This window comes from Varroa destructor, unplaced genomic scaffold (assembly GCF_002443255.2).
Source record: "Varroa destructor unplaced genomic scaffold, Vdes_3.0 BEIS01000001.1, whole genome shotgun sequence".
In the NCBI taxonomy this organism is placed as follows: domain Eukaryota; kingdom Metazoa; phylum Arthropoda; class Arachnida; order Mesostigmata; family Varroidae; genus Varroa; species Varroa destructor.
The window spans coordinates 47203613-47230916 of NW_019211454.1; the positions used below are offsets into that span (position 1 = coordinate 47203613).

Below are 27304 nucleotides of genomic sequence, written 5' to 3' on the forward strand. Positions count from 1 at the left end.
ATTAAGGCTTGATTTTTAGCTTTTTTTTTCCTAATGCTGTTAGGACACACCAAAGTCAGCAGATCTTGGCAGGCATTCAGTGCTTGAATTAACATTTCCGTTTACTATTTAAGTTAGGATTGTCTGACCGTTCACGTTACACAAGTAACGTACACAGAAACAATAATCCAACTATTGTATTCTGTAATGTGTAAAATTATAGCAATATATTTGTTAATTACTTTAAAGGTTTATTTATCAAAGTTGCCAAGCAAAAACATCACTCACCTTGAACAAGGACATCTACCAGAGGATTTCAACATGACACGAAGTCATATGGATAAAGTGTATTATATGCATAGTACATTGCTCGCATCTCAGGCCAAGGAGGCCTATTGAATACGCAACAACAACAACGTTAAGCCTCACGACTATAAACTGCGTGTTAATCATTTGTTTCAATAGAGACCGCCTAATCACCCATTGTATTCAGTTTTTAACGCATACGGAATAATTTCAGAATGGTTACAACGAATCCGCTGTAGGGAGTTCTGAGTATTTTATTAGAACTCTATTAACGTAAAAATGTTAGAGCCGTTTATGCTCATTATATCAAGTCAATGCATTTTTTCTTGACCTCCTTGAGCTGGGAAGTCTAACAACTTCTGGCCCAGTCTGCGTAAACACGATTACTTATGCGAAAGCCATGAAACGCGCGCGCGTCGTCATGGCGACGCAGTCTCCGAAATGTTTAGCTAGGTAGGCGGTCCAACTCCTATTCAGCTGACATTTTGCCACTGATCAACTAGTAGCATCAGATGTAGAGATACAAAGCTAGAGTTAATTCAGCAGCGTTGATTTTTTTTTTGCCATCTTCATTGAACGATATTGATATTAGACCCCAAATATTTGAGCGATTTTAAAATAGGTAGACGCCTTTTTGTGAGCGAACTTCGTTACGTGAAGAAGCAATAGTTTAGGTCATGTCTGTAACCTAACATTTGATATATTTCACCTGCAACCATATCTTTGATATATTTCACAACTAGTAGCTAAGAATTGTAGATTTTTCTACAATGAAGTCTGGTTCGACGAGAGACGGTTCTTATAGGTCTGCGGCTAGTGACAATAGCGGGCGTCACAGTCCTGACTGTTGCCTATTTTTGGTCACCCTTTTGCAACATGTCTAAGCATCATTCGTGGTAGTAGTCTTAAGAGCTGTCGTTGTCGAGCGAATCGATGTGTCGCAACATTGTCGCCTCGACCACATGTTCGAACCATTGTTTCTGCTTCGCTGGCCGGTAACTGTTGATGCCCTGTAACCGACAATTCGCGAAGTGTGTACGCAAGATGCATCCGTCTATAAGTATATCTATCTACGTGTAGGCATTTACAGATTGCCTATGCGGACCTGCTGTCCGTTAAAGGGATTAACAAGCGCTTTACTGGGCATGCAGGACATAACAACAGTCGAGTTTAGCCATCAGCGGCAAAGCCAAGAACGGCAATGATGAACAACAATAGGGGGTAAAGCAATACCTCGAAGGCGTCGAAGATTCGCGAACGGGACGCCGACCATGATACATGTGTCTTGCCACCTCTTCAATCCTATACTGTTGATGTCATCGTTTCCATTCATGATCAGTAGGTCGACGTATAGCACGCATGAGTGGATCTTTCTATCCAGCGGCTATCTCTCGTTTTTACTGCTTTTACGGCTTAGAATGGCATGAGTAGCCGCAGCTAGGCTGACAATCGTCTCCGAAACGAGCGCTGCTATTTCCTCTGCGTGGCCTTTTCTGGCTGTTCACATCGTCCGCGGGCTCTAAATTCATGGTCTTAAGCCATTTTCCAATGCACATTGTTCTCACGACATTCTTGTGGTTCCTCGTTGCGTGGGAAATCACCTGCCAATCTTTTCCATGGGCCGAAACATACAATGCAAGTAAATCTTTTTCATACGCGGTGCATTAAAACGAAACTGATATCACAATTAAATATAGACTATGTAAAGATCGTTACATATTTATCATTTGTTTTCTAGTATCCTAATTGCAGGCCAAAACTCCTAGTCAACGATATGAATGAGGTTGGATGTCAATATTGGATAGCTTGAGTCGTCCATAACGCCGTTCCAGAATGAGCTGTACCTTTGCAAGTACACGTATGTGATAAAGGCGAGTTAGCGAGAAGTTAAAGTTTGATGTTGGCAGCGGCATCGACACGGCTGGTTAAAAGAAAGTATTAGTCATTTCTGAAAAATTTTACGTTCCTCCACAACGTATTTTCTTCACGTTTTATAGTATATATGTTTACCGTTGGTCCCCGAAGTAGTTATAGGCAGAAGTACTATTCACAACTGACAGTAGCTGACATAAAACTCTAGTTAGCTAAATGTGTCCTGAGATTATATCAATATATATGTGAATCAGCAGAATTATTGAGACAGGTGAAACAATTGCTGAGGCGTAAGTGTCGTAGTTTGTTTTCGAAATTGGGACTGTATTTGCAAGGGTACCATCTAGCAATCGGGAGCTATGGGATTGCCTGATATGTGTCATATCCCTATTACGCAGTTGATCTAGTGGCAAGTGACCGTTTTTTGTTTTAGGTCACCACTATAAATAGGGTCTATTAGTTGACATGACATGACATGACTGAGCGTCAGTTGAGGATTGAGCCCAGAATCTCATAATCGTACGTTGCATTCTCCTTACGACCTACACTCAGCCACATTGTTCCACTTTTGGCCTAGAAATGTTTATTGCTTCATAGAATGTTAGTTGCATCTGGATTAAACCTCGAATACTCTGAATACACAAAACGCCCATTATCTCCCTATTATTTTCCCTATACAACTACTACTAAGCACTTGATCAGACACCACCCAATTGAGACGCACCTCTCATCTGGTTAACACAGCGGCGGCGGAAAAAATAATCAACCAAATACGCTTTGCGTCGATTTAACCCTCAACCACACTACTACATCGAAAAAATATTTTTAGGTCACTATTCGCTGTTGGATTGGAAAGTATTAAAGGGGAGCGTTGCTTTTGTTACGTGGGAGACATACACCGGGCTATGAGGCCGCAGAAAGGGCCATATCAACAGCTCTATTAGCTAGCACGATACCTAAATAGTCGCCTTCAGATACCTTCATCCGCTTGCTTCGCCTTCAATAAATGATCTGCTTCATGATGTACTGCAGTCGCCGTCACAACTATATAACGTCCTACCTTTTCGCCGATCTGAAGAGATCTATTCTCTGACAAAGAGTCGCTCCGCCATAGCCACACGTCGAGGTACAGTTATTGATACGCCTTCTACAATCTGACGACGCAGCTGTATAGCTATGCGTATTGTAACGTCATTGAACGCGTCGGACGGTAATACGATTTTCATACTTCATCCCAATGTTTTGACTTCAGGTCATCACCTGCGCTTTACAGACGGAAATTACATAGTTGCTTATCAGTAGATTAAATATTTCGTTGCTTTGAATATATAGAATCCAACCGCAGAAGCACAATTATAAAGTAATTTTCTAATAATTTAACTTATGTTCCAATCGAAAATGGAGCCGAATAGTCTTTGTAGATGAGTTTTGCAGAAAAATACTTTATCGATTATGAGGCGCTGCCACCAAATTCATAGTCCTAGTCAATGCAGCCAGTAGTTTACATTGAATAGTTTCGATGATAATAAAATGTTGTGTCACTTTAAACAGTCACTTTGTTCGCGCGAGAAACAGAACGTTTCGATCTTTAACTAGAAAAAAAAAATTTAGTAAGTCATGTGTTTTATTTTGTTGTTGCCATCATAACACCGTGTGAGTGCGAGGAATAATGGAGGTAATAATATGTATGAAGCTCCTCTTCGATCTCACGTTTTTTTTAGAACCGTAAGTTTTGCAATTCTACCATTTTTGGCTTACTGATGGGGATTTAGAAAACATGCAGTAGGCCTGTAGGTTCTGCAGGACTCAATGGTCATAAAGACCTGTTGTTTGGCAAGGTGCCGGTTGTGATGCAGGAGCTCACACTTTCGTTCAACTGCGGCTCCCTCCAGACCTTGACCTAGTGGGGTTGCCCTTTGAAGTCCCTGCGTTTTTGGAACCTACATCTCACTGCACCCAACAAGTCGACTACTCTCTCTCTATTTTGTCTTCTTTGGCGCCGCCTAATGCTTCCACGTAAGATCTACCAATAGTAATTTTGATCTTCCATCGATTAGTCTTCAACCGATATATATTGGCCTAAGGTGAAAAACTATCATATTAAATAACCAATGATTCTATGCAAATAGACAGATAGATAGTGTTCGTTCTTTAAATTATTGCTTTATTTAATTATATCTTTATCCAATGCATTTAGAAGTGTGAACGTATGCGTGTGTTTTCTCGGTTGTTTTTTTTTAACCTCTTAAACTTATAGCATTGCCGTATCATATAGGCAACTCAACAACAATGTAACTCTAAGCAATTACTTTTCATCTTACCGTTTTTCACTCTATCTTTCTATTATATAATCATTATTATTATTATTACCATTTAGCGTTACTGCTGCCTTCAATACATACCTGTCCTTATAACGGCGCAAAAATTCCATATCAAAGCGGTACCACATAATCTTAGGTAGTTCAGTTTGTGCTCGTAGAGCTGGGATATACCAAACTGCACTAAGCTGTACATAGCTAATGTTGCTATCCTACATGATCTGGGTAAGTTCAACACCTCTCAAGTGCAACCCTTTACCCTGAACGAAATAGGTTCTTATTCTAATAATGTATGTACAAAACGCCGATTTATAGTCTCACCACCTTGTTTCAGTGGTGTACATTTGTTTGCTAAAGATTTTACGTTATTCTTCTATGGAATAATTTTGCTGGCTCTTAAACGTCGTAGTTCTTTCGATAATCCAGGCAAACCTTTTACCATTTGACAGCTCAGCCTTTGTTATTATTGTTATTTGCATTTTCTCTCCATCGCCGTCGTCTGCCATTATCACTGGGCCGATTAGGATGCCTCGTTGAAGTTCAGTCCATTGCCTCAACCAGACTAGCTAAAGACCCCGAATCACTCCCTAACATCTAGCATGTTCCTTTACCGGCCGCAAAGGTGGTGACGACGCAACGTCATCTACTCTGAATAACGTTCAGCACTCCCAATTCTTCTCCTTCGTGTCGCTGCTGGTTGGCAACTATAGGCTTCCTTTCAAACTCCGCTGTTCTCCGGCTCTCTGACCAACCCTTCAGGCGCTCCGTAACCACTCTTCCGCTCAAAATTTACGTCGACGACTGTGGTCGCGTCCTCTATGCGATAGCGGCTATGCAGCGGCCATTTTGCGACCCTCCCTCTTTGCATCTTTCTTCGTCAGCCCCTGCATTTGCGGATACAGGGTCTTGCTCTCTTATTTTGTTCATCGTTTTATATTTTTCCCATCGCGGACTGCCGCCCTGCCAAACTGAGCCTGTCTGCAGAATCGGCCGCTGCTGCCGCCGTTACTGCTGGATCCTGCTGCTACATCTCTCGCGTTCATAGTGGCGTAGTATCAGCAATGTCATAGTAGTTGCAGCGGTGTTTTTACGCGGCCTTCTCCACGATCCAATGGCATGGCAGGGGTTACGTCTGCTCGACTGCTTCAGTTGTCTCTCTTCTTGTTCTTTTCATCTTCTTCTCAGTAACACAGCCGTTCCTACCGCTTTTTTCTCATTCCAGTGCCGCTACTACTGTTGTAAAACAAGCACCGACAAATAGGCCAGCAGGCAAGCAACCTGGGAAAGGGCACAGGCTGGCCCCGAAGAAGCTTCACTAGCGGTGGCAGCGGCTGTTCCTGAGACCCCGCCAGCTATCCAGCCAATCTCCTTCTATTTTTTGTCTTCTTCTGAAAAAGCGCTTTCCATCCAACGATGCAGGCGACCTGTAGGTACCAAAAAATGCAGGCTACAGACATCCGTTGCTGGTGCAGCACCACCCACTCAGCAGAACCCAGTATTGACAATACTCCGCGCTATGCCCCACCGTTTTCGCGCCATGGTCCGCTCTGCCCTTTTGTCGCGCTCTGCCATCCTAGTGCAGATGGGCTATTCAATAAGATGTTATGATGATGATGATGATACTGTATAGAATTTACGAGCATTGTCTTTCCTCCATCTTGTTCCGCTTTGCCTTTCGCTTGGCTCGATATCGCCTGCCCAACCCCGACCCTCTTTGCGCAGCCACTATCTTCTGCTTTCCACCTAACTTCCCGCTTGCGTGAACGAACGATGAAGGCTCCCTGTTTCGCAAAGTCGGTTCCCGGGCGCTTGCCTTCGCTAATGCTTTGGCCCCTTTCGGTTTGCCCCTAGGATTTGCCTCGAACTTTTCTCGTCTTAGTGGTTTTCCTTCTTCTCTGCCGGCCGCCCCTAAATGTTGCTGTTAGCTGCTGGTAGCTGGCGGAGGGGCTGAAACGGCCGTGGTGGAATACAAAGGCAGTTCAGGATGCTTTGAACGCGCTGAGCGCCGCAGCAGCCATAAACCTGCTCTAGTGGCTAGCAGCTTTGCTGACATCGCACCGCTCTTCCGAACAATAGCAGCGGCGGCAGGAAGAGCTGTAGAGGTTTCTGGTTAGGCAGACGTGCCGGGCAGACAGCCTGTGCTGCCAGCTAGACAGGCAGTCAGTCCTCTTTCTGCTGCTTCTAGGTATCCTTCTCTTTTTTTTTTCTGAGAATAGGACGCAGCCCCTGACTACCAGCCCCCTTGCCAGCAAGCTACCTTTAGCCATCCTATGCGCGCTCCTAAGCCCCCTTCTCACAAACACTTTCCGTCTCTTACCACCACAACCGGTCCATTTCATCTAGTCGTCCCCACACATAGGTTCGTAGGAGTGCACGTTTGTCCCTGTTTTTTTCTGTCTTCTATATTGGAATGCCTTCGTTCGTCGTTGTTCCTCGCCTTGAAGCCGCTGAACAGTGAAGACTTGCAGCTTGTCCGTCGTGGAGCATTTCGCTCTTCCTGCTGCGTTGCCAGCCCCGTCGACAACCTGCAGGGTTACATGCGCCCATCTCGCTTGGAGCACAATCTCCTCAACCCGCGCTCTCATCGAGACAAGGGTGAGGCTTCAAGGCGGGGCGTCCCGTACTAGTCAGCCAGATAGGGGCCCTGGCGCCATGGCCTCTCCCTGAAATGAGATCTGTTTCTTTACGTCACGATCGACACCTATTGCTGTGCTCTCAGCGGCCAGAGGAATCGTACGTGTAGAGCGAGAAGCGACCATCGTTGCTGCTTCCAAATTGTAACGACATCAGATACACGATCCGACGGTCCGCATGCCACTAGGAGGGTATGAAAGGATTTGTCGCCGACTTGCTTCTCGTCGGACGTGAACGGTCATCGTCACCAGCGAAGGTAGCCGCTTACCCACTATGCTTAGATGTATTTTGTTCTTGATGTAATGAGCGCTATGTATGCATAACTGTTTGCGCGTCAGTCAGGGGCTCTAGGAATATATAACATATATGCTGATTATACCTATAGTACAACTTCTGCATTGACCTTACCTCAGTATTTATAGCTTCAGAGTAACCGTATCTTACGTTATGATAAACGGTAAGTAACACTCTGGAGCGCGTTTTTTTCGTTTATAAGCGTTAGCCGATCGGTCCCGACCGTCGAAATAACGCCTCATAAGCCGGATTTTTAATATTTCAGCACCCGATTAAATTGACCAAAATCATATGCGCGTAAAGAACCGAGAGTGTCACGGCATTCCGGTTCTGACGCGCGCCGTATTGCTTCTGCATGTAAAATGCTATGCTATGGAGCACACTGAAGCTCTCATTTGTGTTTCATTAACCAATTCCTTTTTGCGACGCTTATGCGGCAAGGGATTAGCTATCCTTGTGCGCGCTTGTCGTACAAAAAAAAAGTTTATTTATAGAAAAACAAAGCGCATGGTATTAAGAATGATTAACAGAATAATGTCCCAAGTCGATGTATAAGCCCCAATGTAAGTATAAGAATAGCATCGTGCGTTGTACTGTTAGCCGTTCGTTAATTAATAGAAGGTGATTTTTAACTGCAGTCCTAAAAATCACATGTACCCTTTCGATGAAGGCCAATAGCTCGTATCTAGACTGCTCGATACAAGGGCTGAGCCTTGTTTATGATTACTAAGTCACTTGCATTGGCTCCACGAATCCTGTCCCCCTCCAGGTGATTCATACGGTCTATTGGATCTCGCCTATCCCAAATTGAGCCTATCAGTTGAACCAATTTGTATTCAACACAAGTGCACTGGCTTCTTCACGTACAGGTATGACGGAAGTCATTCGCATGTTTGTTGTTATTACTGGTAGTAACGGAACACGCCTTTGTCAGTCCTCTTTGCTTATATGAGTCCATACTCGCATTAGTAGCGAAGTTTTTATATTTGTACATATATCGGGTATTAGTTTAACATCTCAAGCATATTTGGCAGAGGAAAGTCTTGGTATATTGATCACAGTACGTGTTACGGCGGCACATTTCGTACAACGGGATGTAGTACCGTAGAACAAGGATTAGTTTGCGCGGAAAACGATAATGCCATTGACCAGACCGCGGCAGACTTGTAGCCCATTTAGCTTAACTGATCCTGTCATACACTATGTACTCTACGGAACCGCTGCAGGTAGTCATTCTCCACCAATCAACCTATTGCACACGACTTTCTTATTTCAATAAGATACTACTGTATATACAACAAATCAGTAAACCTGTGTATGTACGAATAGCCAATGATGCTCCGAAGGTCGGATACAGGCTCTTGTTTTTTTCTTAATCTTCGTCCCGCTTTTTTTTTGTCGAATTGATTCGCTTGTCCGCGTTTTGCTGGTGTTGTTGACGGCCAGCTGAGACCAAAGCCGCACCGTTTCCTCCAGGCCAAGGTGGATGCCGGAAGGGACAAGACAGTTATTGAGTCATCGACAAGTCCCATTACGGCATCGACCAGCTACCAGCCGATTTATACACAATGGGATCTACACCGACCGCTGTTGTCGTTTTCCTTTACCGCTGATGTTAGCATCGCCGCCGCCAAGTCTATAATACTTCACTAAGGTTACTACAATTTGGTGGGGTGAAAAGTTGCCACCAACACTGCAAATGTGCCCATTCAGCATAAAGTGTTGCTTCACAAATCGAAAGAGCGTCGCCAAAAAATGTAGCGTGGGAATTCATACGCGACTAGTAAACACACGCATATACAGATAAACAAAAAGATATGCATTTGCCTAATAGGAACGTAATGGTTGATAGACCTCACATACAGGTATGACGGAAGTCGTTCGCACGTTTGTTGTTATTGTTTTTATGTGATTGTATATTCGCTCGTCTCCGAACTAGCTATGACGTGAGGGTTTATTCGGCTTACATTAATACTGCTAATGATGAAAGCACCCAATAGAGATGAGTGCCTGGCCGCTCCCGCTATTCACCCTGACCTCTGCCGTTCCCCTCGACCTCGGCAACAACATTAACAGGAGCGATAATGCGATCGCCAATAAACAAAGTGTCTCCGGCCTAATATGAGACGTTTTGCATGGTTTGCCAAGGGAATCAGCATCAGTTCGACAGAGGACGGTGACACGTACAGCAGAAACGGACTGGGAACTTATAGATGAAGCTCACAATCGGGGGCGGCGACATTGCCAAATCGAGGCTGACATAACGAGGCAGGCAAGCGATGTTTAACAACAATGATCCGAACAGTAACATCTCAACTCAGTCTGGATGCTGACATGCAAATGGTAGTTGTCGCTTGGTCGGAGTGCACGCCTGCTATGCACATTTGCCATCCCCCTTGCTACCCTTTACCGATATGCCTAAATGCCTGCAACGAGGCGTACGTCCATCGGTTTACTTATCCTCCATGTAAGGACAGGCCGCATGTGGTACAGCAACTCATATGAGAACCCGTTGGGTCAACGACGGAGACAGCCGTCACGACAGTGGCAAAGAGACCGTTTGCTTTGCGGCGTTGGGCGCTAGCTCGCAGGCTGGCTGGGTGAGAGGCTGGCTTCCGTCTCTCTGATGTGGATGGTGGATGGTGGAGGTGGCGGAGGTGGTAGTGGTGGATCTATTGGCGTAGCGAACGAATAAGCCAAGCGTGAGGCTGAACTGCAAGGAGAACCCTTAGGGCTCTAGTGTATAGCAGGGTGGTTGTAATTTAGGGATCATTCCGATGATCTCTCGCGTCACCAGTGTAAATGACGGGTTACGTTGTAGAGACGGCCGCTAGCGAGAGGGAATAACAGGCGTGACAGAGAAGATGATACTATGCCTTGAAGATGGAGTGCATGGAAAACTCAGTGGACTCGATAGGACCTTACTGAACCGCCGAGCGAGCCAAGAGACCCAGCTCCGCATTGAATTGGCGAGGGTGGCACCACTAGTGTTATGGGTTCGATTGTAAGTATGTAAGGGGTCAATATATGTATGACACACGAAAATATATCTTATGCGCCCCAAAGCAAAAGCAATCTGCTACAAATCGTATTGAAGAACTAAATAAATAGACAGTTACGAGTGGGACCAACAAAGACATGAACGCGTTCTGTTGACTAGCAAAATACACGACGCCGTTTAATATACAGGCGAAACGTCACGTTGCGGTTGCCTGCAGAGAAATTCCGCCTAATTTATTTGAGCATGTTTCCAAAAATTAGGTAAAAATGCAGGCGAAGTAGCTTCACGACACACATTATTCAGGCGCTCAAAAGTAATCGAGTTAAGCAACATGGTTGTATACCGTTTAAGCGCAACACCCAGAGATTGGATCGAGTAATTAATATCTACCTGAGTTGACTCTAGATCTCGCTTACTTTTAAGCTGAATTTTTACGGTTTGGTAACGGAGTACAATGTGAGCCTTCTTTGTATTAGTCAAACTGACTTGGTGTTCGGCACGCACGTAAGTAGGGTCGACCTAGACGATCCATCTAACAACGTCGCGGGCGCAGAATCAACACATCGCCCAATGAGCGGGCTCCATGCTGTCATCCACTTTTCGCTGCTCTCCAGGCGGCAAAAGCAACCACTAATGCGAATATAGGGAATGTAGAAAAAGGAAAAGGCTCACAGTCCGCCCGATGCGGCCGAATTGGCTATGGAGGCGAGAGCAGCAGTCAGCTGTGTCTCGTTACTCCATTGATTACTTTAGCTTTCGCCTACTGCCAACGATCGCGTGTGGGCAGGCTCCCGCCCCAATTGGCTATGGCGTCCGATCTGGGTCCGACAACTCGTCGGATTGTAGTAGGGAAATCAGCAGCAGTACCTCTTTCAGTACTTGGCGTGCCGAGAAGCCAGCAGTTGACGTTACCGATGGGTTGGCCACACGAAACGTAAAAGAAACCATACTGCAAGTTGATCAGCATCCCCTTGCTTGTTTGCGACGACCAGGTATACGTCTTCTTTCTTTTCTCTTCCCAAAAAGGCTTCTATTCGCTTTCTGTTTTATAGCTAGCTATAGTAGCTATAATAGTTACTTGCCCCTCCCAGCTTGTCACCTATTTTCCCTTCACCTTTTAATGCAAAAAAACTCTTCTGGGTCTCCTTCCAAATCAAAAGTAGTTGACGAGTAGCCATATTGTGCTTACTTAATGTATTCAACGTATCCTGTCTTCTAGTGAGCATCGTGTGTCGTAAATAGGTTCCTAATGGAAGATGGTAGAACCTTAATTGTGTGATTTCAGCTTGTTTTTTTTTCTTTCTAATATACACTGAACGTGTTTTCATTGAAAAACGCCGAGCAAACGCTCCGCTTGTGAGCTCAATTAATTACATTAAATTACGGCGGCATGCTTTATTTTTTCACACCGCAACACGCACCGATATTACGGCAATAACCAGCTTTTTGCAGCCTGTTACCTAAACTTACTCGTGAAATAAAAATTTGTACTCTGTTCGCAAATGACCCTTGTCTCTTTTTGGCACTATACCAAATTTCAGCATTTTAGCAGACGTTAACTCGCCTATTGACGTTATGTATATTTACAATATGTATAAGTTACAGAAACTATTGTTTCTAGAGGGACATACAGATCGAAAAAGTATAAGTTGTAGTAACTATAACTGACCCTATATTAATGCTACTCTTACCACGTTTGTCGGTTAGTTAGCTAAAGCGACCATCTTAGAACGAGCAACATTCAGTCGGCAATAGATGACCATAAACAAATACACACACAGCAGACGACTATGAATTTTTGTAAAATCTACAGACGCAGCGTCGGTTCGGCAAGCCCTTTCCCGTATACACTAACCCTTTCAGCTAGCCGCAACATTGCCAGTTGGTCATTAGCTGCTCAATCTCACGTCGGTAAACGTCATTCCCTCCGTCCGCCACTTCGTCTACCTTTTCCGTCTTGCCCTTTTTTCCCACTCATAAATCAGTGCATTTCAATCTGCGTCTTTAAAGGGTTTGGGACTGCCCCCCGTTTGTATAGCGGAGTGGCTCGCGCTAGCAATACGGAACCGTTAACCAATGGCCGGACATGAAGTAGGTTTGCCAAAACAAAACATTACGCAGGCGCGGCTAGGAGTCGCCCTCACGCGCTTCATGTCTGTTTGCAAACGCAGGGAAGAAAAGAGAAGCAGAACTCTATGTATAGTATGTCCACGGCGACTGCGGTGGTGGCAGCGGAACAAATAAATGAGAAAAAGAGTCAGCGTGCGGAGCTTCTATGGGCGCCTGGAGAAGTAAAATGAAAACGTGTTACGCAACGGAAGCTGGTAGTTTCGATGGATTACGCTTAACTCAGGAACAGATAGGGCTGGAAGGTCGGTTGATTTAACCTTGTATAATCTGGGTAAACGGAATTATGGAGGGGTCTACAGCACCTATTATACAAAGATACGATCCGTCGTCTGCGACAGAAATGTTAAGGAACAGCCGCACGCAGGAAATACGACGCGCGGCAGCAACTGGTGCGTCTTCCCAATCGCAAAAAGGTACCAAATAAGTTACTCGATGTTTGCGACGCAAACAAATACGTAAGAAAAAAGTATATGTATTTCTTTCAGCTTGAAGAGCTAAACCGTATGTAATCAATAATAGCAATTTTCGCTATTTTTTTATCAGCTGCGCCGTCATCATGGAAAGTTAAACCTTAGAATTACCTTAGAATTAGAACCTTAGAATTAGACCTTTTTTGAATTCCCGCAAGAAACACCAGGGCCAACTGATGCCATGAAGTAAAATATTACCAAAGAGCGCTAAAACTTAACAACTTTCACAAAACTGGGATACAGACCGTATTTGCTAAATAACGGAACCACGTTTCGTGTAAGTGACATTAGATTCTTAAGCCAAAGCAAAAGCTGAACTTGAATATATAAAGTTTCATGCAGTATTATCCGTCCTTGAGGTCAAATTTTGTAAGCCAAGACATCATATAATGATAGTATCAAAAGACAATCTGCCCCGAATTCCAGCTCCCACGAAGCAGAGAACAAGTAACGATGAAAAACAGGATCAGGTAAATAAACAAGGGAACAAATTCAGAAACAAGAGGTTACAGCGCACGACTTAGAAAATCCAAGTAGTCCAGAAAGTGCATAAACAAAGATATTGGGATAGATATTTGTGCTTAAGACGACTATATCAAAATTATCTTTGCTTCCCTATAACATATCTATAATCTTAACTTGATTTTTTTAACGCAAAAAACGAATCCTATCCCGAGGATCTTTATTACATATCCTGTTGTACCGCCGCATATTGGTGAAACTTTCTTATTAATAGTCGCTCTCCTCTGCAATAACCAACTTCGATCTCTAAAAAGTGAACGATATTAGTTATACTGAATATTATAAATTGCCTGTTAAAGACAAGTAACACGCGGGAAATATAAATGTATGTTTTCACACAGGTAAAGGTATATAGATATTGCGGTACAATGTTGCAATGTTTGTGAATAGAAGAAGCTTTGAAAACGGAAAGGTTTGACGACCGGCTTCATCTTAACAACAAGCGCCCAGCTTTTTCGCCAGCCACCTTCAGGGAGCTGATCCTTTCTGAACGACCTGCATCGAAGGCTACGAAGGTGCCAAAGATCGGATCAATAAGTAAGGAATGAGATATGCATTCATAACATCTGAGCAATATTCTAGAAATATATGCTCGCACTTATCCAGCACCTAGCATACATTACGCTGGGTTTCGCCCGGTCACCCACATACCCAGCCATCGATGGCTAAAGGAGAACGAGGGGGCGACACCGCAGCAAAAGACGATGCCGGCGTAATATGAGCCTCGGGCCACAAGCACGAACAAAGGAACCCCGTCGATTTTCCTTTTCTTCGACAACAGCTTCAAATCTCCCATTTCAGCCCTCCCCCACCACCCATCTCGACTTTACCTAACCTCCTTAGCGATACTGCATGAGCCAGCGCCCTTCATTTTTCGGTGATCTCTTTGGCGAATTTCCACTTTGGCATTACTCGGAACATCACCGCAGTAAGCGGCCCGACATAGGTCTCACAATCACGCAATGCGATTCAGCAGACTGACATTACGTTGCTGCCGGTGTCGGTCACCGCCATTGCAACTACCACTACTTCGACCATGTTCACCTATCTGCAGAGCTTTACAACCTACGCAGAGACCCTTTAGCGTCGCTAAGACGCTTAAGCGACCGCCTCCAGACGGGTCAGGGAGAAAGGGCCAGCGTGTCGTTTGATAAACGAGCAACCCACCACCGCTGCCTCTTTGCGTTCCATACGCTTCGTACCCCCCTTAAAGTCAGGTTCAACGGCGATCTGGACGGCGAAAGACGAATCTGAGATATGGAGTAGGGGTTGAGGCAAATTACTTGTGGGGTCGTCTGTGGCCTTATGTATCGAGCACATTCTCGAGGTTTTTGGGCGCTGTAGGCGAGAAGATGACCAGAGCGATCAGACCAGACTAGAACGACTATCGCCAGAGCCTACAGCTGCAGTTCCCCGTGGCTTCAAGGAGAAACTTCGCTTGTTGGTCATCGGTCGAGACCGTAAACTATGCCCTCGAAGCGCGCTGTGACCACCAGCATATAGGACCAGCACTTCGCCCCCATAGGTCCTTCTGCTCTGTCTGTCTATCCACTCCTGTAAATTACGCACAGTCGAAGTAGTCGAAGTAGCAGCGGTGATGGTGCTGCTGCTTCTTCTCTTCCGTCGAACATCGACATCGAGGTTTTCCCCGAATTGCTTCCGCATGATTGGACTCAAATATTAGGAGTTGGTTGGGCCTATGGCAGGCGTCGCAGCTGCCCGATGTATGACGGCAACGGCTCTTCATATCTTGCCTACCATATTATGGACCTATCAAAAACTGATGGTACGTAATAAATGAAATCACGTATCACTTTGGACCGCTGCTCAGTATGCATCATGGCTAGATGCAAATATAGTTAGATAAACGGCACAATGAGTCAGCGTTGCTCGACAAGCTGTCTAGTTAGCTGAACCAATTAATCTCGACGACGGGAAAAGTTACGGCTTTGATTTGAATTTAACAGTTACGATGAAAGAAAAACATAACGTGAAAACAAGAGTGATCGCAAATAATGGTTATGTTTTAAATACTATTTTGAATATGTATCCGCTTATAATTTCAGGAGTCAAGCAACGATGCACCCGATTATTTACTATTAGTAAAAGGCAGGGATCGTTGAAGCTGTAGAATGTCCTGCGGAGCTTTGCCTATGGGCGTTATCATTAGGGGATTTATAATGGCATGAATGTCCGTTCCCGCCCGGGAAAATCAACGATATGAGCGATGCATGATTTCAGTGTTGCGGAGAACAGCAATGATGCATTGGGTATCCGGCTAAATTAAAGAAAACTGCAGTTTTGAGTGATGGAAAAGTAGACCAAGTTTGTAAACAATATGAATTTCTATACTGAACTTGCGATAACAGAATGAAGAGATATTTTAATAAAACGCATTACGTCCAGTGCAAACATAGGTTGCGCACGTATGATTCACAAAAGCTGAGTAAATATTGTATGAACTTTGTAAGTCCTTCAAAAATGTTGTGTTTACTCATAATTTACTATTCAGACCTACAGATAGCGTTGATACCGCCTGAGGGTTGTAAAGTTGGGTTGAATTCAGTGCTGACGTCTAAATATTATCATCGAATTATCTTAGCCAGTCGTCAACGGAATTAAACAATCTACGCTATAGTATCAGTGGCATTGTAAAGTCGTGGTATCATATCCTGGCACTATATGAGACAAATAATTCAATATCCCTTTGCTGTTTCTTATTGAAATACAGTGTTGTAAATCGGAATTTTATACCTATAATCACGAGGTATTGACGAAATATAATTCTACGCAATACGCGATTGTGCCTCTTTCAAATACATGCATCACAAATTCAAAAAACAACAAGCCGGAACCATATTTTCGTACGCAATAAAGAGAACAAAAACAAAAATAGAAAACAAGATAGCTTGGCCGACGGCCGTTCCGCTAGGACGATCGCTAACTACTGCCTGAACCATTCGGGTTACGACGATGCTGGGTGGCTAAACATTGTGAGGCCATCCAGCGACGTCCTAAAAAGTATCGTAGATGGCGTCGCCTTCGTCTTTTTTGATGCTATGTCAGGTTCACTCCGTCAGTTCCGTCTATCTCCTTCACCTTTGCTGTAGCCAGTATATCAGTATACGGTAGAAGTGCGCAATTCTTGTTCGACTCGAGGATTTTTGACGGCTGTGCCAGAAAACGAACACGGGCTAGTGGGGGCAAAAATCTGCTAGCTTCTGGTGTGTAGTGAATATATTGAAATTAATGATCTTTCCACGTATACAGACACATGCTTACCCTACTATTATCATTGCGAAAAGGAAACACTTATCCATTTTCGATTCTCGCTTACCGTTTATGCGGCTGCTCTATACGCGTTTCCGCTTCATTTTTCAGTCTCTCCGAAATCCGTACTGAGTCGCCGTTGGCTCAAGCCCACCCTCGTAGTCTGCGTTCAGCACTCAAAGACCACCCAAACATTGGCCCATCAGACGGGAGAAAAAAGAACAAATACTGGACCCAATGAAAAAGAGAGAGGAGCAATGTATGGGTGTCTAAAAGGAAGATGAATCCTGACAAAGTTTAGCCGTTCGCGCAGGAAGTCACGTAATCATACGCAGCGTGTTTTACCGAAGTCATAGGAGAGCGCTGCTGAATAAAAATATAGCCATTTGCATACAGAACTCAGCAATGACATGTAAATGTGCGACATGTCATACCTAACAGTGTATGCAGCGGCGCACAAAAGGTGACTTCTTTTTTTGTACTAGGAAACGCACTTGGGCTCAAGGTGTTCGACGTTAGCGTATCCCCTGGCCCACGTCTGCCGACACTTCAAGAAGGGCGAAATCTCACTCATCGTGTTTGCGTCGGTAGTTCGACCAAATCAGTGCCCTGATCCGTTTGTGTTTATCAAATGCACGTTAGTTAGTTAGTTAGTTTCCCAGGGAGTGAATAATTGTGCCTTTTTATGGGCCGTTGGTGATAATGCCGTCGGTGATGGCTGAAATGTTTGTCCGTAAGTACGTACATTTGTATCTGGCTCCATGTGCTGCACGTATCCGTCTCGCTATCGTATAGCGTTTAACTGCGACTATAGCCACGATGCTTCCTAAACAAATATCTTACCCTGCCGCTGATAGGGTGCGCACTTGTTTAAACACTATTCGATCATTTCTGAACACATTTAAAGGTCAATTACATCTATACGATATACATAACTATTATATATATAAAACTATTTCGCAGAAAAAGTTTTTAGGCAAACATGATAGGAGTCGCATTTGTAATATTTGGTATAATAGATAGATAGTTTCAACTGAGAATGTATAGCTAGCCGTTATCCTTAGTATTCCGTTTCCCCAACACACTTACAATCAAAATCAACAGAACTGGATGGGCATAATACCAGCTCTGTTCGCTTATATATGATATTATGCAACAAGGCCAAAATATCGGAATTGGCCCCAAGTTAACATTAACGCAACGTTTATTGATTCACTTTTCTAGCAAGGACAAGTCACGTAGCCGAACTGCTCAGGACCATGGCGGGTCGTAGACTCACAGATCGACAGACACGTTCGCACGCACCTATTTAAATGGCTCAGAGCCCTCTGTCGAAGTCTGATAGTATTGAGCGTAAACTTGTTCGACGCTTGGTAAGGCACGCACAGGAGGCAGGCCTACGACACAATCAGTCGACCTACAGTGATCATCCAAACGGCAGATAAATCAAACACCGCCCATTGCTAATACAAATTGCTCTATCCGATAATGTAGAAAATTAGCCATTAGGTAGTAACACCAATTTGGGCGAGACGAGCTTGGACAGATTTAAGACAACAGTTATCATTTTTTCTATTATCCTATATAAACGCAGTACTGTTTCCTGCTATACAGGATTTTGCGAGTCTAATATATTTTTTTTTATTGTGTAGACCAGTGAACGCTATGAGGTCTTACTATTTCCGCGTAGAGAGATTTGCTTTCTAAGTAAGTTATATAAAGAAATGGTCATAAAAACAGTTTGTAGCGTAGTTTTAGGCTGCATTTATCACAGACTGGCCGTTAGCAGCGATGTTAATGCTACTGTCAGATCTGAATACTTACAATAATGGAATCGTCGTATTACCTCGAACCGCCGTATCATCATCGAGCTTCTTTTTGTCAGCCTGTCAAGTTGGATAGGCCTAAATTGCACAGTCGTGTTTTCAAGAGCAATTGTTTACATTGTTAAGACCTTAAGACGCCGCGCCCAGTCGAAGATATTAACAATTTAGAAGAAACAAGTTTGCGCGACTTAAGTATATAAAGTCGATCTAAAATCACCTTCGATAAACCCAATCCAATAAAACGCAACAAAAGATACTAATCCATTACATCTATCAGCGGACTTATTAAATATCTTAACCACATTTACGATGTTTGCGACCGTTAGTCCTATACACTGGCTGAATTAGACGTCCTCTGCACATTGGTATTTGTCGACGACAATTTTCTGCTTGTTTATATCACTGCAGATCCCCATTGTAGTTGTGCTCGCTTCTTCCGTTCGATATTGTCACCGAACGCAAACGAACTAACAAATAGAAGGAACAACCAGGGTCCCGAACTATGCGAAATAGCCAACTCGGGTTCGAAACAGCAGGTGATTCCAGCAAGCTAGCTTCTTTACGTTGTGTTTTTTGCCGCTACTGGCATCCAATGGTGAAACAAGTAGTGATCGTCTTTGTACTAGACGGAACGCATATACCTTACTGATTTATAAACCGTGTTTCTCTTTTGAGACTTCATATCGACCCCAGCGTAGCTACCTGACTGGCCATCACTGTTTCGGCAACGTTACCGCCGGTGCCTCGTCGCCGAACCCTCCGATTAGCGGAAGGACACAGTAGCAGCCGTAACGCTAGCAAAGGCGACAGGGACACCGCGCTCAAAAGAGCCTTTTCGTTCACCTTAAATTTTCCTGGGAGATTCGTTGTCGTTCTGTGAGTATGCTGCCAATCTGTAAAAAAGAGAACCGTCATTATGATTTCTTCCTTCCTTCCAAAACATTTTAGATGATTTGCGCCTTAAGCGAACATTGAACCGATTGAGCGTTCTCACTCCTCTACCACTATTTGCGGTTTCGTTGCTAGCCGTAGATAGCCGTCGACAGTCTGACGCAGCGATTGGTACCGATAATAATAATAATAATGGCGACGGTGCAGTGTCTTGTCATGTCCGCTGAGTGCTCTTTCCCTTAGATCCATCCAGCTGGCCGGTAGGAGGCGCCTGTACGAGTTGCAAAGGTTTTACAATAATAGGGAAAAGCTAGTAGGAAGTTAAGCTAGTATCACGACATGAAGCCAGGACGCAACTATCATGCTTGAGATTTCGATATCTGCAATTGGACAATAGATACGTGAGTTTGAATAAATCGCAATGAAACGTTTTTCATACTTAACAATAAAACGGAATAAAATTGTTATAAACCGGATTAGATTTTAACAATTATTTACGAATCAGTACGCACACTCGGAAGGCATATCTAATAAATATGTAGATTTTTCAGAGTAGCTTGATGTAAAAGGGCATCACGCGCACGAATGTTATCGTTCGTTATCATGTGTGAAGCACAAATATATAATCTATACAACAGCTGTATGTATATATAGATATATATATATATATATATGGGAAAACCAGGTTTTGTGCTAAGGCATTTCATGGTTCAGTGACTATCATAAGTGACAGAGGAGCCGCTAACCTGCAGTCCTTTCTTATAGAGCTTAGCTACCAATAGCTATTTAGAATACTACATATATGAATAGTTTTTCCAATCTATTGGTCCGATGCCACCTATTCTCACTGGATAAGAAAACGAGTCAGTTTTTCTACATACATGTATATATATATATATATATATATATATATATATATATATATATATATATATATACAGATTCCGTGATTACGGCCAGCCTTAATACTTAGTCTGAGTAGAAAGATTTGTACTGATAATAACAAAGTAATAGGTATTGTACAAGCTAAAACAGCATATAATACTTCTTTCAGTTCTGTCATCTAAGTTGCATAATTTGCGAGTAAACGCAATGCCCTTCGCGTATTTTAGAGGCTTATTTGGATCGTATAGATATTCGATAGCTTTGTGCCCCGTGTTTAGCGTAGAGTCGTTCACTGTTTTTCGCGCGTGAGCTTTGTAATCAGATTAAACCTCCTGGTACTTAATGACGCAAAAGTTAATTTAAGGAGGTCGCTCAGCCTGTTAAGTTTGAAACGTCCCGTTTTTTCCCACCCCGTTCACCCTAACTGATTACACCGATATCTATACTATACTTTACACGCTTTTCTGATAAATAACTTGTTGTCACGTGCCTTATTTTTGCGCAGTTGTATATGATAGCGATACTGGAATTTCATTTAATGTTTGCGCGGTGAGAAGTTCTTCACAGCCAGTAGAGCAGTATGTCAACCTGTGAACAGTTTCTTTCAAAATTGTCTAGACACGCTGTTTCTCCCTCGGGCCAAAAAAAAAAAACGGGCCCAACTTGTTTGGCTTGCAGCATTGCTTAACGCAGTGGTCTAAGCAACTAATGTAAACTCGATCATTCTGATAACCTGCCTGCCTCATTGACTCGACGTCATGTTGGGTGAGTCAATTAACGCTGGTTAGAAGAAAGGACTCCACGGTACAATTTTTCACTATTTAAACATTCATATAAGACCCCTTTCAATCTAAAACAGCCTCAACTCACTATGTGTATTTTTTAGAGTAGAAAATTCGTATTAAAAATAGGAAATAGCACGCAGGTTTGATAAGTATACATTTATTGTATTGTAATACAATAGAAACAGGTAGAAAAAACGTAGACACGCCAAATGGATTACTGTTTTGCTTTCCTTTTTAAATGCTTTCAAGTGAATCTGTCATCGCTTTCACTAGTAGCTTCGTTTAGATTATTCGATAATTCCTGCTTTGTTGGCACAGCTGCAGCACGTTAAGGACCAACCGGAAATTCTATGCCGCCTTTCATGATACACTACAAACGTAGAGTAAATGGTACCACCACCTCAGCCCTATGTGGCACCAATTTAGCCTATCTGGGGCTTCGCACCAATGCCTGGCCCCACTTCGTGTTCAAGTTCTGTCACTTGCAAGCGACCCGAAATCGTATCCGCTAACATTTAGCAGCCAAGCAACTTAAATCTTTTATTTGCATACATATAGCTACATATAAATAACTGATAAACTTATACAATGCGTATATATATATAACCCACAGGTATATTCTTTTGCCATGTACTTTTGAAATTAAACAGAAATTAATTATTTGATCTTAGTTGGGAAACTTAGCTTTGAATATAATGTAGTGCTTGATAATCGCATTATTAAAAGTACAATTTTTAAGCAGTAGCCGTTTTGAAAGGGATCATCGTTGATCTCGATAATTGACAACTGTTGCCATCTACAGTAATAGCAACAGCGGGTTACTCTTGCTACTTTGACGACGTTAGGTCAACAAGATAGCCCATAAATGAATGAATGGCAGCTAAACTTTCCTAGCAAGTACGAACAGGTCTAGCAGTATCTAGCCTCTGGCAATGAAATTATAGATTATATCGTCCTAGAAACTAGGATGATGAGTATGGAATAGCCAAAAGCTTTTTGGGTTTCACCTACGTCGTAAGGTATGTGCTGCGAACTAGAGTGATTTATCTTATATTTCAAATACTCTCGATACTATAACACTCATATATATGTGAGCGTTATAGTATATATATATACTATATGTATAAATGACCCGCGTTGTTACGTTGAAACGTAACGGAATCAGAGACACGATATGGTGATCCGTATGTCGGTAAGAGGAAAAAAACAGATGTGTCACCGATACGCTTCTCGACGGATCCGAGCGCTTATTTTTGTCTAGCGAACGCAACTGACCGCTAACTATGACTAGATAAGTTTTGTTCTAGACGTAACCAGCATTCTGAATGCGTAGGTGTCCGCATTTGGACAAAGAACGTATTACTCGAAACGATTTTCGCCATTTTTATAATCGAACAGAAAAATCTCTACAGGTGAAAAACGGTGTACTACGGCAATTGGTTTTATATAAAGGGTAAATAGGTTTTGTGGCAGGCAACAGTTGAGCATTTGTCAAACATCCGAATTTAGAAGTTCCTTAGCCTCCTAAGGGCTACACGGTTCGCATAAAACTTATTTTCACAAAACAAAGGATTTTCCCCACTTGTGTCCCATAAGGCGTTTTCAACAAGTAGCCAAACACATCTTTATTAAAGAGTGCGATCTGTTTGATCAGGCCATGTGGCTTTCTTAGGAAGCAACCGGAAATCCCCTAAATTGTGCGGTTTATCTTACTTGTTTGATTTTCTGAACGATCTGAGGCTCTACGGGAAAAGACATGCCATATAGAGATAGCAGAATAACTGCAATACTGGGATAGGTAAGTCAAACAAGATAGCGGATGAACAGCAGCAGAGCGGAGAACCACTTGCAGTGGGAGTACGGGAAAATGGGCACGAGGGAATGACAACAAATCCTGCAAGACCATAAAATTATTCCCGTATAATGTGAGAATCAAGGTAATTGAATAATCGACGTAAGGTTACGGAAATAGTAAATCTGAATTGCTGAAATAAAGCCGTGGCACAACTGCAGAAAGTTGACTGGGTAGACAAAGCAATGCAGTGGGCTAAAAAAGTATTCCAAGAAGTGCAAACAATACAGATATATATATATTTTTTACACGATTCGTACCAAAGGATACTGTATACAACAGTGAGCACATTTTGCAAGAATGTGTCCCGTATACACTAGGGTAAGTTGATCTAAAGAATAGGACAAGACAATAACCTAAAGTTCGGATTCAGATAGCGTAGGCCTAGGCTTACATTGGATTAGATCCAATACAATGATGATGAGTAGAATCTGGTCGAAATATCCAGTGCAAAAAAAAAGATGTCTGGCCGTCCGGAAGCCTATTCCGTATCCATCTCATATAACGTGGAAAGTTGCATCGTTGTGCCATACAGCAGCGTATTATTGTGTTCCTCACTCACGAAACACCCCTGTTTTCATTATCTCAAAATGTTAGCGATCTATAAGTAACCCAGAAATCTATATTACTCAAGAAAGCTCACGCTTTGAAATTGACAGCGTCAAATAATTACTACAATGCATGCTTGTACCCTAAAGGCAAGCCAGGTTTCCACCCGTGTCGCTGGCTAAATAATTGTTCGTCGGAATCTTTTTTGACGCGAATTGAAGGCGAACGTTTAGCAACACGACGACAACAGAAGTCGTATCATCAAATTGTGGAAACTTACACAGAGGTCCTATGCAAATGTAAATAAATAAAGCTATAACTCTGGCAAAATTATACTTCCGCTACGTACGGCTATCGACGTAAATAATTTTTGATGTTAGATAGTCGTTCGTTCGACTCAACAGCGTAAGCCGCAACAGCACACCCAGTCACGCTGAAAAAAATCACTCAATACAAAATGGTAAACAGAGGACATCCACGTTTCAGAAGGTAACATCAAAGTGTAATCACTGGCCATTCTGCACAAATAAGCATAGGAGTCGGCGCGGAGCAGGGATTTTACGTGCAACTCAGACTGTCTATCTTCATGGATACATACAGACGCTTTCACTGCAGTCTGCCACAAGGTAAAAATCAAGGCCTAATCGTGGTAGTACTACCGACGCAAGAATAGTAGCTTGCAGGCCGGATCATTCAAAACCGAAAAAAGGGGGCCAGGCCACAATGGCGGTGTCAGATCAGCCCGTGGAAAACGGAGAAGAAACTGACGAACTAAACAACGTGGTAGATACAGTAACAATAGAAACTTTATTTGTTGAAACTATCGGCAAGTCCTAACCTCTCTCGCACGAAGACATAGTGAAAACCTTGAATTAGCAACGAAGCAAGCTTCAATAATTTTGCAGCCGTAAGCCGATAAATTATTATGCGAAGGCAAATCTCTATAGCTAGCAGGTAACAGTAGAAGGCCACGAACTGCGGGAAACACTGAACACGAGGACAGAGAGGAACGGGAAGACAGTGTGGATCCATTCGTTATGAGAATTCGCTCGTCTCGCTCGATAGAAAATAATTGGACTTTTGTAAATATCGTAGTTTAAAGATCTGAGGTTCTAACGGAAATATTTGAATTGTGCCATGCTTAAAAATCCAGTGGGCTATTAGTGGACCAGTTAACAAATCTAGTGGGCTTCGTAACCTGGTACTTTTCAACGTGACGCTTAAAAACCCAACACCTGATATTGCGCTGCCTTGCTTCTTGATGTTTTTGTACTAATGCATAATTTTAAATATGGTGCAAATATGATGATGATGATCCGTCAGTTGTAAGTGGCTTAAGATGTCTTCATGCAAGTCTAGCTGAATAGTTATGAATAAATGCTGCCTGCCCGATGACGTCTGTGTAAAAGAGGAAAGAGCTGACCGAACTCTGCTGGAAATAACGGCACTATAATTAGTTCTCTGCTAAAAATAATTAAATAAACGCTACGAGGTATTACTTAATTCATCCGAACAGCAGCGCATTGTTATTATTATTTTTATATATTATTTTATATATATGTTATTTGCGTTTTATATAGATCCATTCACCGCATCGGGTGGAAAGCAACGATCATGTCTTCTAATGTTATTTAATGCTAGAAAACGATTAAGAGTGCCACTCTGGCACGATGACGACGACAACGTCATCCACCATAGGGTGTTATTAAAAGAACGACAACAGTGCTGAACGTTTCCATCTAACTCGAAAAAACTGTATAGGTAATGTTTTCCTGAGGGAATCATGTTCCTGAAGGAATAATGTTACCAGGTTCCTTAACGAACATGGTCGAGCCACAAGACGTAACGAAAAATTTAGAACAATTATTATTCCTTACTTGGCGCTTGGAATGCTCGACCACTGGACAGCGTCGCGCCGGCTTATCATACAGAGGCTTCAGTTTCATAGAGTTCAGATGACTGAATCAAAAGCTAAGACAACATATAGCAATAGAATCAAACCAAGATCATCCATCTAGTTGAACAGTAGATTTTTTGATGTCGGATTACCTGCAGATACATGGTAAAACGTAAAAATTAGGAATATCTTTCTCGGTTTCTGAGTAGCCTGATGTTTAAACAGCAGCGGCAGAGGCTCTAGTTAGTTGATTCTAAGCAGTTTCTCTACCCGAAGCATGGGCTATTCCATTTGGCCCGAATCGTGTCGGTTGAAACGTACGCACTACGCTTCAGTATAGCTTCCGTTGTTAACCCTTTAAATGAACACAGTCATTGTATGGTCATCTAAAAAACACCCATACGTACATTTGCATACGAAAATTGCGAAACTCTGAAACATAGAGATATTGAAATGTTATTTTTTCTTCATCCAGGATGCAATTTTGGGTTAGGTTAGGTTAGGTCGCAGTAAACTACCTTTTAAACTTTAGCCAAAATATAATTTATCGACGTTACATTGGCTTATCGTATAAAGAAAAGGTGAACCTACATCATGAACCTCCAATTGTATTATACTATTTTCATCGAATGATTAACATTTTACAAATGTTTAGTTCGAAATGAATCTATTTCGTCTTTACGATAGTAGGACCTGACTGCATAGAGTCTTTCATTCTCGCCAAGATTATATAAGTGTATATAGGTTACAGCCATATATACACGGAACACACATGTGACTGAACGCAGGTTTAAACGAGGTGAAGAAAGCTTTTTTCCCCGATGTGGGTTGCAAGATATTCTTGATGCACTAGCCATTCGTAAAGAACTGGGGTAAAGCTGTGTAATTAGAATTAACAATTACACTATATATTATTATAAGTGTATGAGCACCCATGACAGCCGCTTTAGGTGAACAACACTACCAGATAGTAGCAATGATTTATCTTCGGTTAAAGATATAAAATTATACCTATGAATGGATTTTCAATTTCCAAAAAAAAAAAAACTATGATTCCTATATCTTTAAAAAGCCGTGTGTATTCTCATACAACGAATCCAGTTCGAGAACAGTGAGTACAGGCTTCAATAGACTCTACCAGGCAGCTTTTTGAACTGCTGCTGTCTGCCCCGTTTTAACAGTCTGGAAGTATCCGGTTCTCTATTTTTGTTCGATCCGTTTGAGCGTTACATGACACACGCGGAACACTATAATGACTGGAAAAAGCGTTATCTTAGCAGACTCGAGAACGAAGACACCAGCCAACACACACTCCGCTGGTTCCAGCGATACACAATCGTTTTTGACGTTTGTGTATCGCTAGAACGTTGTGATCGCAGTTGTTGCTGTCGTTTACAAAACCAGCGAAGTTTTTTTCCGTGGAGCGCACGTTGCCTGATCTCTTCTGAGGCACAAAACCCAGTACGGGACTTCGATAAAGTTGAAAACGAAGAAGCATCAGTTATGGTAGTCGCAGTAGAAGTAAATGTCACCTTCTTTCGACATGAGCAAGCACATCGCAGGCTGGGAGTTGGTGGCAGACGCGGCTACTAGCCTGAAGGTGCAGTACGCTGAATTAAACAAAATAAAACAAGGTAACGCGACATTCTGTTGCTTTTCCAAAGTGGGCGGCTCGGAAAGAGCGAGAAAAGGGGAACGAGGGACGTCACAACTTGTACAGCCAGAACGACACTACTTCACTGGACGATCCTTCTCGAGCAGGTTGTTCGTTATCAGCCATAAACTATACATAGTCGAGAGTTGGCGCTGACATAAAATATTAC

The 27304-nt window shown here is 42.8% G+C and overlaps 2 long non-coding RNA genes across 10 annotated transcripts in view; one reads left to right on the forward strand and one right to left on the reverse strand.

The window, feature by feature from the left end:
• Nucleotides 1-209: 209 nt before the first annotated feature.
• Nucleotides 210-27304, reverse strand: part of LOC111251526 (uncharacterized) — a 38804-nt gene continuing 11709 nt past the window's right edge. For 2 of the 9 annotated variants that reach the window (XR_015319274.1, XR_015319273.1), the window contains 3 exons: nt 3218-3417; nt 1519-1894; nt 210-1295 (listed from right to left, as the gene is read on the reverse strand). This is a non-coding gene — a long non-coding RNA (uncharacterized LOC111251526). Of the gene's footprint in view, nt 1296-1518; nt 1895-3217; nt 3423-10820; nt 11671-12095; nt 12189-18620; nt 18734-19465; nt 19518-27304 lie in introns of those variants that run through there. The other 7 variants (XR_015319276.1, XR_002673830.2, XR_015319269.1 and 4 more) reach the window with 7 other exon arrangements.
• LOC147758728 (uncharacterized) lies at nt 17015-25288 on the forward strand. The gene is made up of 3 exons (XR_015319278.1): nt 17015-17529; nt 18021-19914; nt 24071-25288. It is a non-coding gene; the product is annotated as an uncharacterized LOC147758728 (long non-coding RNA).